The sequence below is a fragment of the Zeugodacus cucurbitae genome, chromosome 5 (assembly GCF_028554725.1).
Source record: "Zeugodacus cucurbitae isolate PBARC_wt_2022May chromosome 5, idZeuCucr1.2, whole genome shotgun sequence".
NCBI classification, from domain to species: Eukaryota; Metazoa; Arthropoda; class Insecta; order Diptera; family Tephritidae; genus Zeugodacus; species Zeugodacus cucurbitae.
In genome coordinates, this window is record NC_071670.1 from 45,879,692 (window position 1) to 45,893,879 (window position 14,188).

The 14,188-nt window shown below is 35.6% G+C and overlaps 1 protein-coding gene across 1 annotated transcript in view; it reads left to right on the plus strand.

Annotated features, from left to right (window-relative positions):
* The first annotated feature begins 1,372 nt into the window (after positions 1-1,372).
* LOC105219618 (uncharacterized) overlaps positions 1,373-14,188 on the plus strand; it is a 38,127-nt gene continuing 25,311 nt past the window's right edge. Inside the window, exon 1 of the mRNA XM_054231722.1 lies at positions 1,373-1,606. The gene's annotated coding sequence lies outside the window, so the exon portion shown is untranslated. The remainder of the gene's footprint in view (positions 1,607-14,188) is intronic.

Sequence of the window (14,188 nt, forward strand, 5' to 3'; positions counted from 1 at the left end):
AATAATTCGCGAACAGGAAAATTTAATTGATGAAGAAAAGCAAAATAAAAGTAATTTGTAAACTATTATTTGTGTTAAGTGTTTATTAAATCAAAAGTGTGTTAGTCTAAAGAAATGTGTAGTAAAAATGTATAAATTATTAGTGGAAAATAGCAATGGTTAAATGAAAGGTGTGTTGCTGTTGTGTGCAATGCTTAGTCGCTTATATTTTATGTGCTCGTTGGATTTTTTGCTTCAATGAAATTAAATATGTCATAAATGTGTGAAAATATTAAAAATGCAATAAATATATATGTATATATATTATATATTCTATTATGAAAAATGTGTGGAAAATTATTGCGCATTTTTTGGTGAAAATCTTAAAAGTCGCATGTTACAATACAAAAAAACTATCAAGTTGTGAGCTCGTGCGTTTTTGTTTTTTTTTTTTTGTCGGTGCGGTCGTTCGTTCGTTCATATTTCTTCATGAATTAAACTCTTGTTAATGACGTTTGAGGATAATTATAAACAATGTTGAAATGTAGTACTAGTACTATAATTATATAATTAGCAATCAAGCGTGGTTAATATGCATATATATACATATGTATATTTTATTAAAATTGTTATTAACATTTTCTCCGATCAGCACATTAATACTACTTGCATACATTTTATTATTGAACTTCCAAGACCTTAACGAAAATACATAAAAATATGTCACCACTTTCATAAATAGATAATTTAATTTAGTAGGTAGTAAAAATATTTAATTTTTTATTTAATTTATTTAAAAACATTTTAATAAAAAAATAATTTTTCATCTCGCTTAATTATCGCATTGAATAGGTCGCGCACTATTGTACCATGCCCAAAATTGCATTACCATAAATAGCATGGGACGAATAATATAAGAATATTTGCATGCTATAAATTAAATGCACGACCACCTAAGCATGCATTCGCATTTATGCATGCACGGACTTGTAACGAAACTTCCCAACAAAACCAACCACCCACAGCTACACGGCGACGCAAATAAGTGCAGCATCAGCAGCAGATCAGTTGTCAATCGGAATTTTTCGTAAGGTCATCGGTGAAAAGAAAATAATTCGCGAACAGGAAAATTTAAGTGAATAAAGAAAAGTAGTATTAATAGCATTAATAAATTATATTGTGGGTTTAGTGTTTATTAAATCAAAAGTGTATGGTGCAAATAAGTGTATAGTGAAAATGTGAAAATTATGAGGGGAAAAATTAAAAGGTTAAATAAAAAGTGTGGTGCTGTTGTGTGCAATGCGTAGTTATAATGCTTAGTTGCATATGCTTTTGTGCTTATTGGTTTTTCTTGCTCTAATAAAATGAAATGTGTTATAAATGATATAATAATAAAAATAATAATAATCCATTGTTTTAATAATGAAAAATGTGTGGAAAATTATTGCGCATTTTTTTGGTGAAAATCTTAAAAGTCGCATGCTACAATAAAAAATATATCAAGTGGTGTGCTCGTCGTTGTGCGATTTTTGTTCGTTTTTTCGGTGCGTTCGTTCGTTCGTTTGTTCTTTCATGAATTAAACACTTATAAATGTCGTGCGAGGACAATTATAAATAATATTTCAATGTAAGTTGCAATTCTATGATTTAATATTAGTGACCAAGCATAGTTAATATGTATATTTTTGCGTTTCTATTAAGGAGACTTAAATATTATTTGATGTTTTGCATAATTTTTGTCGTTAGATATTTTTTATACATATGTAATATTTTGTTGAGTAAAATATCGTGGTGTATTTTATTATGTCTCCTATATATACAACATCAATTGAGTTATGACTTTTTGTGTTGCATCATTTTTGTCACTCAATATTTTTTTGAAAAAGGTTTATTTTTTTTATTTCTCCTTGTACATATCTATTTAATTATGTTTATTTGCATTATTGTTGATGACATTATATAAGTTAATAAACAATAAATATAACGACAGAATATTGTTTAATGTTCCGGCAATTGCACGATCAAGAAATATGTTCAAGTTACAATACTCACACTTTTTTAATACCACATTCTCACTTTTCAAACTTGAAAGCCCTTTTGATATATATTTTCTCAAACAAGAAGTGTTACAAGTTGATAAACAAGAAGTAGTCAGCTAAGTAGAAAGTTTTGAATTGAAATTACAATTTTCAAAAAAATTTAAAATAAACGGTAAATCAAATTTAAAAAAGTGAACTTTGCAAAACTAAGAAAAGCAAAAAGTTGGAAGTTCTGATAAATTCTGTTTATACTCCAATATTGTTTTGGTATATTAAAATTTAATTATTGAGTTATTTATTTCTTTCAAAACTTTTGAAGAGGCGAGAGTGTTATATCGTTTCCTTGATGATGGCATCTCTGAAACTATAATTGAATATCAAGTTGCTTGCAGCCCACGTCATGTCTTTCATTTTATATCAATTTTGACAATTAGTTCTTGTGATCAATTTGAAAGCCAGTACACGATCAAGAGTGTAACGGCAGCGTAAGTGATTACACATATTTCTAAATTCCCTTCTACAGTACTCTCTAGTATTAATCGGGTCCTACACTGTTATACATCTGTATATATAGCAGCTAACGCCATTTTTTATTTAATCGCTCTTTGCTTAAGCAATTAATAACCGCAATTATGCCTTTTATTGAATTGTATTCAGGGTATTTAGCAAAATCGTGTTGTTACATAAGTGATTACACGCATTTGTAAATTCGCCTCTACAGTAATGTGCATAAAGCTTTTTCCCATAGTTCGATATGTAGTATGACGAGTGCGTATGAGTCAGTAGCGCCACAGCATGATGTCTGGCACTTCTGAAAAGCATTCACGCATTGTGCTATTGTGTGAGTCGCGAGTGTGATCACAATCAAGAAATGGCACATAAGAAAATTGTTGAGAAGATTTGAGAAAAATGTATTTTATATATATTTACATGGGTATATGTGTATATGTTTCGACCATAGTGGCTAACCGCAGCTTGAGAATTCCGCAATGCCAACAATTTTTTTTATTGGTTAAATCGCTTGACTTTGGCGCATCTTCTTCAGTGACAATGCGAACAATGCATAAATAAATATTACGCATACATAATCAGCAGCAGCAGCAGCAGCAGCAGTCAAAGCAACAACAATAATGTGTTTAATGTGTGCAATAAATGCAAGTTTGAATCACAATAAACAAACAATTACGACGCTGTGTCGCATCACGGCCATTTGTATGGGCCCGCTGTGCCGCCATTGTACATGCATTTGTATGTGTGTATGTTTGTATATCCACCACCCCTGGAAAAAATGCAGAGACACCAATGAAATGTGTACAACAATGGCGTTCAGCAAAAGCCAAAACAAAAAACTTTGCAACGCATATGCCAAAAACGATCGCCAATCGGTTAAAGTATGCGCGCCACAGGGTGCCCAACCAACCAACCAAGCAACGATGTCGTGCCGCAACAACCGCTGTCAACCATGGCAGGCTACTCGTAAGCGATTGTACTGCATGATGCATAAAGTGATATTGTGCAACATTCATATTCATTGTATGAAAAAGTGGTGCTCAGTGGCCAGTTGAGTGTGACTGAGGTGGTGTGTTCGACTACAGGCGTTGAGGGAGTTCGCTTGTTGCATGTTGCACACTTTGCGCCAAGGTGTCGGTATGCAAATTTTTCGCCACGCCACTGTTGCATCTTGTCTGGCACTTATTGAACTAGCAAATACATATGGGCATACTTAAGCAAATAAATGCTTGGAAGTGCGAAAAATATGGACTGGCGCTGAGTTGAGTCGCACACACAGGGGGTAATGTTGCAAATTGTTGGGGCACGCCTGCTGCAACATTATGGTGTACATTTAGTTGGGCTAATGTGGTAAGTTAGCTGTGCAATTCAGTGTATCTTTTCAAGGGTTTGTTTGTGTGGTAGTGAAATAAAGAGAACTTATTTTCGGCAAGCACAGAAGCTTTTTATTAGTCCTGTATATAATTAGTGATAATGTGAACCCAAAATCCCAAAGTAGACAAAATTAGGTCTAGAGATTGTCAACTGAATATCAGATAGTCAATATTCCTCAACCCCCATATAGGTTAACTTCGGGAGAGCGACTTTTTCTGCAAGTTCGTCAAAACCCAATATTATCTCTTAACATTGAAAAAATCTTTCATATATGAAAACTCGAAGAGCAAAAAACTTCAAGGCAATAGGTCCTTTAAATTCAAATTTACCACTGGTATTATCGAGGGCTTCAAAAAGACCCTTTAGAGAAAACAAAGAAATATTCGACAAATAAATGAAGAACTAAGATGAACATCTCACTATTCTCTAAATCATTCTGATCATTCCAAAAATAGATTATTTTAAATAATGCTCCGGCCATTGTTTCAAAAGCGTGTGTTAAAAAATTCTGTAAGTTTCCCCGCTCCGCAAAAAGCTTCATATTTTCAGAATGAAACTCCACCAAATACTACTATTGCCTTCGGACGAACCTCCTTCTCACAATTCGCAGCGACTAATGAGTGCTGATGGCATGCTGCGCGCCTGTTGTGTGGCAACACGTTTCCGTTTCTACTTAATTTAGTCGCGACACCCCCACAAGTGCGCGAAGCATGTTAAACAAATAAAGGAGCATGCGCAGCATTTATGTGGTGGCATATTCCAATTTGAGCAATCGCACCGCACGAGTCCTTAACGATCTCAACCGATCGACCGACAGACCGACCGACCGACTAAGCACAAGGCAGCCAGTCAGCGAGACATCAATCGACCGGATGTCGGCCGCATACCATAGAGTCCACTTTTGAAACGCGCGCGCCTTCGTCACTTCGTAGTATGTCGACAAACAAACAATTTTGTAGTTTTACGACAAGCTGCTACCCCTAGAAGATCAACCGCTCATCGTCTCCACACATCGCTTAATAAACTGAATACCTGTCTCGCGTATCCAACGCATCGCTTCGCATCCCATTCAGTTTAAGCGTCTTGCAAGGATCTGATGAATGATCTCATGTCGTTTTATGTGGCCAACTAGGCACTTTTATTGCCACTGCTGCATTGCTGCTGTCGCCGATTCATACCACATACAAGTGTTGTTATTGTTGTTGCTGCAGCTGTTCTTACTGTTGCAGCTCCAATGGTGTGGTGTGGAGATCGACGCTTTATGCTCTGTACTGCTACGTGTGCGCTCAACCTACTAAATGAGATCAAATGCGATAGCGCCATTCTATATGTTTGTATGCATGGCTGTGTAAGCAAATGATGGGCCATCCATGCAGTTGTTCTAGAATGAGAATATAGGTATGTTTGTATGTAAGGTGGTGTGTAGTTATGCGGTGGCCCTTAGCGTGGCGTTGAGGCTGACAATGAGCGGCGGTGATGATGGCGAGCGCCTCGTTTCACGGGTTCCCGCTGTTAATGCTTCATTGCCTGTTGTTATACTCGCATTATAACTATGTGTAGTATTTATTAATGCTGTTGTTGTTGTTGTGTGTGGTTGCTGCTGGCAATTGCTTACTTATTTGGTCAGCTCGTTTGCTGTTCGGTGGCTCTTGGCTATAATTCAAGCTTGTTGATGAATTCGTTCCTTTCTTTCGGCTTACTTACAACTGTAGTATTCAATTATTGCTTGAGGATAGATATATTCATATATGCTTTGGATTTTTCGGTTATGTGAAGGTGTTAAATTGTTTAAGAGTGGTCTTACAGCTAAGCTTTTGACTTGGATCTGTTTATTTTTTTTTAACTGTTAAAATATCGCAGGTTCGAAGATTAAATTTTTTCGTTATATAAATATTGATATAGATATATTCGATACCAGAGAGTATTGGGAAATTTCATTAAAATGGTATTACCACTATTTTAAATGCTACCAAGATTAGTTTTACATATTTTAGACATGTTTCACCATTGTGAATGATTCCAAGGACAGATTACTGCCCAAAACGAATACTTTACTACTTTACTTTTATTGGTTTTAACTTGAAATAAATTATAATGGTTTAAAGAAAACGTAAAGTATGGACTCGAACAATATTTGATAAAAAGTGTTTTTTGTTCAGATTAAGAGAAAGGGGGGGGGGAGGGTAAGGTTTGACAACTTTTGTTTTTCATTTTTTTTTTTTAATTTTTTTTCTGAACCATCAACATCTCAAGAATATTGCGTTAAAGTTTTAGGTCATTCGGAGAAAAACTAACGAAGTTACAGCAGGTTGAATAACAGTACCTCCAGCTACCTGCGCTGAGTGTACAAAACTTTGAATCGATTTTCCCAAATATGTCATTTTTAAAGTCGGTGACCAGCCTACAGAAAAAACTACTGTATCGATCGTTTTGAAATTTTGAACAAATATTATACATGTATATAGCTCTCGAATGACGTCGAGTTTTTAATTTTTAATTACTAACAATTTTACAATAACAAATAGGTCGATTTTTTCGTCTAAAATCGTCATTTTGGCTTGAAAATGGTACCAAAAATTGAAAAATTTAAAAATTAAAAAAAATCGACGTCAATTGAAAGATAAACTAATAAAATAAAGAAAGCATTTTGATTTTTTGGTTTCGGATGATCCAGTGATGCTGTAGGCTGGTCACCGCACAACAACTTTTTTTCGACGTGCCTGCAGAGATCGACGATAAATCCGTTATTGCTCGCTATTTTTCGATAAAACTTTTCTTTAAGTATCCTTCTAATGTTGTACTTTCATATAACAATAAGTACAGTAAACCTACAGCAATAATTTTTTCTAAAAAAATTCATGAAAAAAGGTCTTTTTTCGACGAAACAAACCTGGTTTCATTTGCACTGATCTCTTTAGTATTTCTTGAATTTTATTATTTTTGCGGTACAACATTTTTGTCGACATTGTCATTGGGGAAATTTATTGTTTGAGGTATATTTGAGAACTGCCAAAAATTCCACGGCTAAGCAAAAAACAATAGCATGCGCAATATGCGTTGTGCGATGCGCCGGTGCTACAACAAATCGATTGAGCTGACGCAATGCGAACGATTGTCTACCAAAATCCATGCAAATTCAATTATAAAACAACAACATACATATACAGAAAAGACAATTCCGATTTTGAGTTGCCGACGCACTCCAGCGACTTTGTAGGGAATTAAAGACTGGCAAAACCCTTTTTACATACTTTTTTTTATTTTATAAAAAAAAATTTATTTTATTTTTTTTCTGAATATTTGAATGACGAACAGTGGCGGTGGCTGCTCGATCATTGTCGGTGCGTAAAAGACTCGAAAAATGTTGAATAAAATTCATAACACAAATGAGAATTGTTCACACAGAGCAAGAAGAAAAAAAATGTTGCCCAAATCAAGAAAAAAGAATACATAATCAAAAAAAGAAAGAATTGCGCTCCCTGCCAAAACATGAATGAATCTGTTGAATGGCGAAATGCGATGGTATGGTGCTCGTAACCAAATTGGCAACACGCATGCGCAGACATCAACCGCGTCCGCCGCCTCAATGTTGGCGGTGTGTGATCCTGTCGCGCGCCCGTTATTGTCTCTCCTTCTTCTTCTTCAAGTGTCGAATTCACTTCGCCAGACCATTGTCGACGTGTCTTGTCGGTGGTTGTAGAATTAGTTGTTGTGGTTAGTAAAACATGGTGTAAATTCGCGCACCAACGCAACGACTGCTGAATTGAATTGCTCATCGGTAGAGCTATTTTATTTATTTTTTTAAATTCTTTTTTGACTGCCGAAAGTCGTCATGACTCGTGTTGTTGCTGTTGTTGAATGCTCTGATCCAATTTTTATATGAAAGCATCGGCGTTGAACTTCCTTTGGTGCATTTTTTCAACTTTTTAATTTCATTTTTGGCTCCACACTTTCTGTTGTTGTTGTTGTTTGGGTCTACGTGTGGTATTGTTTCAACCGCGTGCAATCTCGGTTACCCGACGCGGTCGCGTACCAAAATTATCTGCTTATCTTGTCTTGGCTCACTTTTTGATCGAAATGCAACTACTGCTACCTTTTGGGTTACTTTTTCACTTTTTTCTTCAATTTGTTGTTGTAGTTGCTGTTGTCGCCTGTTTTTATTTCGTAGTTATTTAAATTTATACGCTTTACGTGACACTTGTTAGCAGCTGAGCTGGGCACCAATGTTACGAAAAATCATATGAAAAAAGCAACAACAGCAGCAAGCACAAGTCTTCAGCCTCAGGGATGCGTTCGTGGTCGTGGTTTTCGCGCTTGTCATTGCATTCACTTTATGATCTTCGAATGCACATATAATTTAATACATATATACATATGTATATATGTATGTATAACCGACATTGCATATGTCTGTAGTCGTTGCTATGTAAATTATGCTCTCTGGCACTTTGATGATTTTATGCAAATTTTGTTGATATTTTTGTGACATTTATGTGCTCACTATGCCTCTTCACCCTTTTGTGAATATTTCGTAAATATTTTTTTATAATTCCACAGCACACCTTTAACATTGTTATGCAGTTAGTGGTATTTACTAGAATATATTTTCTTTTAATTTCAAAACAGTGAAGTTTTATGTAAAAGAATATATATATATATATATATTTGGTGTAGGAACCGCTTAAGCGACTATAGCCGAATCCACCAGAGCCCGCCTTGCATCTCTCCGTTTTGTAATTTGGCACCATTTGGAAATTCCAAGTGTTGCCAGGTCACTTTCCACTTGGTCTTTCCATCGAAGTGGAGGTCGTCCTCTTCCGCGGCTTCCACCAGCGGGTACTGCATTGAACACTTTCAGAGCTGGAGTGTTTTCGTTCATTCGTACAACATGACCTAGCCAGCATAGCCGATGTCTCTTTATTCGCTGAACTATGTCAATGTCATCGTATAAGTCGTACAGCTCATCGTTCCATCGTCTACGTTATTTGCCGTTGTCAATGTTCTGAGGACCATAAATCTTGCATCATCCAAGCTTCAGCGTCATATATCAGGATGGGAATAATAAGCGACTTATAGAGTTTGATTTTAGTTTGTCGAGAGAGGTCTTTACTTTTCAATTGCCTACTCAGTCCATAGTAGCACCGGTTGGCAAGAGTGATTCAGCTGTACACCCTTGTAGAATATTGTACCCCCCTCTATTTAGCTCTGCAACTCGTTTTGTTTTTCCCGGCAATAGATTGAAGAAGTCGCACGATACTGAGCCACTCTGTCTGAAACCTCGTTTGGTATCAAACAGCTTCGCAAGGTCCTTCCTGATATTGATGGAGCTTTTGGTGTTGATCAATGTCAGCTTACGCAGCCGTATTAGTTTCGTAGGGATACCAAATTCAGCGCAAATTCTAGCGAAAAATTCGCTTCGAAAAGTTTATGAAAATCAACTATCCAAGTTTTGTGACAAAAAATTGATGGAGGTTTGTATGACAAGTTCGAATAAAACGAAGCATATTTAACCCAAATCGGATCATTCTTATTAAGCCAAATTTTAGATTTCTTTTTATTAGAAATAGAAATTCCATTTTGTTACACGATTAAAAGAAATATAATGGGAATAATGTTACAAAAATTTGCTCCGATTCCTTTATTTAATTCATAGAAACATGGTTGCAGTCCGATAATAGTACAACTAGGTCAAACTGAGCATATAACTTTTTACTTTAAGTGCTAAGGTTCTTTTAAATAATTTTTCTTACTGGAATTATTTCCCAGTTAGCTTCATATAAGAGTTATGGTCTCCTTTGTCTTCTTCTTCTCCTCGTTTGCATCCTACATACATATACCACGTATCATTCTGTCAACCGTATTTGGTTACTGTTGCCTTATTAACACATCAGTAAACTTTTAACATCAGCTGCCACCAATCACTCTTAACAGCACACTCGGCCACATATAAGATACTGTCTCACCAACGTGAGGGGTTTTATCTAAAATGGCAACAAAGTTGGCAGTTGGTCAGGCTTCTTTCCGTCGCGATTAGATTTCACACGCGGCCCTTTTCGTCGGTTAGTCGTCCGCCTTCATTAATTTCCAAGTCATTGCTTGCGTGCGACTGGCGCTCGCAATATCAACCACTTGCTTGCGGTGGCGGTGTTCGTCGTTATTGGTGTTGATGACGAAGGTGATAGTAATGGTGATGGTTCTTTCACATATGGCGCCACTTGAAACGCTTCTTGGTTAAGCGTTGTTCGAGTGGTGTTAAATGACAAGTTCAAATCGATGACGCGCGCAATATTGTATGGGGTTGCCAATAGCTTATAAATATATAAGATTTTTGGTAGAACATAAATGTGTGTAACTCTGAGCAAAAAGTTTAGCGTATTCTAGAAATGTATAAAAATGGTGTTGGAAATATTTGAATTTCTCCTCTGTGAATAGTGTCATTTCTTACATTTGGCAACCCTTGAGACGGCCGCATGCAACCGCCAATCAATCCTTTAGATCGATGGAAATTTAATGAGAGAAACCTTCCAAGTCCGTCAGTGCATCAATATAAAAAAACAACAAGAAAAAATTTCTTGAGTTAGAACCAACGCCATTTTGTACAACAACATAAGGAAGCCCCGTCTACAATGCGAAGACCTCATATGCATATTCATGTGTATGTTTATGTATAACGTCTTCGTTATGCAAATGCATGAAACCTGCTGTGCTGTGCAGTGGTTTGTGGTCACATCAACCAGCGCCATCTTTACTTTGGCAATTTCGCTTTTTTGTTTAATCTCTCGCAGACAGCCAAAAATACCACCAGCAGGCATATTGACACATACACTAAACCGGAGGCTTCATCGGTCGGCAGGTCCAACAGTCTCTTGCACTACCACTGAGCTGAGCTCAGCTGAGCAGCCAAGTGTCGCGCACGAAGCCTCGTTGCACAGATGGAATTCTTCAGATTACCGCGGTATAAAAAAAAAAACGCAGAAGACAAATACACTTTTACTTAATCACTGTGATGGAAATATTTGACTGTTCTGACGCTGAGACCAAGGTATGCAGAAGAGCATGTGGGAGTTCATTTCGACTATATTTACATATACATATGTATATACATGTGTGTTCGATAGTTGCGTATGAATAACTTATTCCATTGCTTAATCATCGAGCATCGAGCCATCGCCCTGCAAACTCTCGTGAACTCAACGACGACCCACCAAAAGGATCACAACTCGCCAGTTATTCATATCTTCTTGGTTCCTGTATGTATGTATGTAGGTGTGTGGGTGTATTGCGGCATTCCTCTTGCCATTTTATACTGTGTTATGCCCTGTGTTTGATTGAACTTCTCAATGAAATATGCATGTTTGGATTTATTTACTTTTATTTGCACTCTCTGTCTGATTGCGCAATTTTTTGTGCTCTTTTATTTTTATATTTTATTTATTTGCGTTGCATTCACTTGTTCGGCCAGGCGTCATATTACTTGTATTACTATGCTCCATGAGCATATATATGGCGGCAATGCTGCTTCCCCACACATTAACTCACATATTTCGCAAGCCATCAGCTCAAATATCCTGCTGGTGGGTAAAAAAAAATAAAAGCGTCCAAAGAAATTGAATAATTTTCTTTGTCGACCAGTTTCTATGGCCACTAACCACTATCCACTAGCTACTAACATTCGTTTTTCGTTATTCATTCATTTGCAATGCTTCGCAATATCAGCACACACCGATTGAGGCATCGTTTTTACTGTTGTTTTTGTTGCATTCGTCATGAGTATTCCTGGCGGCGGTATGCAATTTATCGGATGCTGGTAAGTCACGATTTCATTGCTTCATGAATTCATCGTTTGGCAAAAATTTGCCTTGCATATGTTTGTATGTATATATGTATGAATGTAGAAAAAGCAAATAATCGCATGTCTATAGTACTTTTACGGACATAAGAGTTTGATATGTTGGATCATGTATGGTTACTAATGATATGTAGGAACTTTTGATTTCATTTTACTTAACTTAGTCGTTGAAAGTTTCAAAATGTTGAAGAACAAATATTAGAGTATTCCAAATAACAAATAGGCGCTTTTTTTCAGAAAATTGTAAAATTAAAGGAATTTGATTTATAATCGTGACAGTACATATTTCCATATCTAGTTAGTCATCTAGGGATTTTGATTCATTCTTCGAAAAATCGTAATAATAATTTCCTGTAAAGTCTCTAAATAAATATATTATGAAGTTGGTGGACAATGCTGATTCTTTAGTTGAAAGGAGAATTTCCAAGAGATATTTTTTTGTGACTAAAGTGCTGGGCATGTCTTAGGGTCTTAAGTTAAAATCTCAATAATAAGTACTCTGTTATGAAATTTTTTGTTTTTGTCTGTCATCAATACCAATCTAAAGTATTTCTGCGGTTCTGCTCGCTCGGATATTTCAAAACGGCGTTTGAGGGCGCAGCCTTGGAAAACCTGATTTCCTTACGAGAGTCAGTATAGGTCGATTTATCTGATTTAACTTCTACATAAGCTTGACTAGGCATCATCTTAAAGATTGTTTCTTCTTATATTCTATCTCATTTAAAATTAGTAGCAAAAGCTCTCAACGCTGTGTTTCATTAAGCTTTGATCCTTATAAAACTCTTTTACAATAATGAAAATGGATTTATATCTAACCTCTTCTAAACTGATGAGAATAATAATACCACTAATGTATTCTTAGGACATATCTAACCAGATAATTCATTGCCAACATAAGTACTATTACAACAGAAGTATCAGAATATTTTACCTACGCAAGTAATGCCAAGGTTCGCAAAACAAATTTATTTGCGATTATATTGGCTCTGCTATAAACATTTCCTGTATTATTTTATCAACTAAATATATCACACATGTATATGTATGTATATCTACCACTTACTGTTACATTGTATGAGCAAGAAAAATTAATTGCTATTATTAAAACGCACCATTACAATAACTATGTACATATATACATATGTATATATCTATATATCTATTAACAACATCAAAAGTAATCAATGAATTGCATACCATAGAGATATTTGCCGATATATGTACATACATATTTACAAATATTTATTTTTATTATTTGCCATTACGGTTTCAAGGCATCACAGTCATAACTGCTTGCGTCGCGACTCTAACGCTAACGATTGTTTGATCATATCGGCAAAACATATCTGATGTAATTATTATTGGCAATTGTATTACAATTCGCCGGTAAATACTCGCATACAAAAATACAAAAGCAATAGTTGGTTGTATCGAGCCTTTTTTTATGAAAAGCTAAATTAGGGTAAGCGCTTCACAGCTTTAAACAGTTTTTAAAATATTTTTTAATTTTTAAAGTATGACCCCTTAAGGTCATTATATGTGACGGCATGTTTTTTAGCGATTTTTTAGAATTCTTTTCTACGACCAGTAAATACATAGAGACTTATAGTTAATTTTAATTTAATAACATATATTTCGATATATGCGGAATAAAACTCACCGTATTTTTGAAAAACCTATAATTAGGTATATGGAAATGTTATGACCCGATTTTAATAATTTTTGGAACAGAGACACACTATTAGAAGAAAACAATTTCCTCTGAACTAAATTGAGATATCTGAGAGATTTACCCATATTTTCGGTTAAAATTTATCCTTAGGCGCTGAGTTCAACATGTTCGATATCTGGGGCCTTGAAAAGTTATGGTCCGTTTTCAACAATTTTTTCGTAAGTGAAGCCAGAGATGATATGCACTAATTGTGTAAAGTTTTATTCCGTTATCTTCATTGGTTCCTTATGTTTACATTATAAAGTGAAGGAATAAGATGGATTTCAAAATTGAGTTATAAGGAAAGTAGTAGCGTATTAACAGGGTGTCAAGAAAATATTATATACCGAATTTCATTCGAATCGGTCGAGTAGTTCCTGAGATATGGTTTTTGACCCATAAGTGGGCGATGCCACGCCCATTTTCCATTTTGTAAAAAAATCTGAGTACAGCTCCCTTCTGCTATTTCTTCTGCAAAATTTATGTTTCTGATGTTTTTCGTTAGTTAGTTAACCCACATTTAGTAATTTTCAACCTAACCTTTGTATGGGAGGTGGGCGTGGTTATTAGCCGATTTCAACTATTTTCATGTTGTGTGGTGGGGTATGTAAGAGAACCGACTGCAGAAAGTTTGGTTTATATAGCTTGATTAGTTTGCGAGTTAAATACAAATAACAGCCGGACGGACGGACAGACATCCGGATTTCAAATCTACTCGTCGCCCTG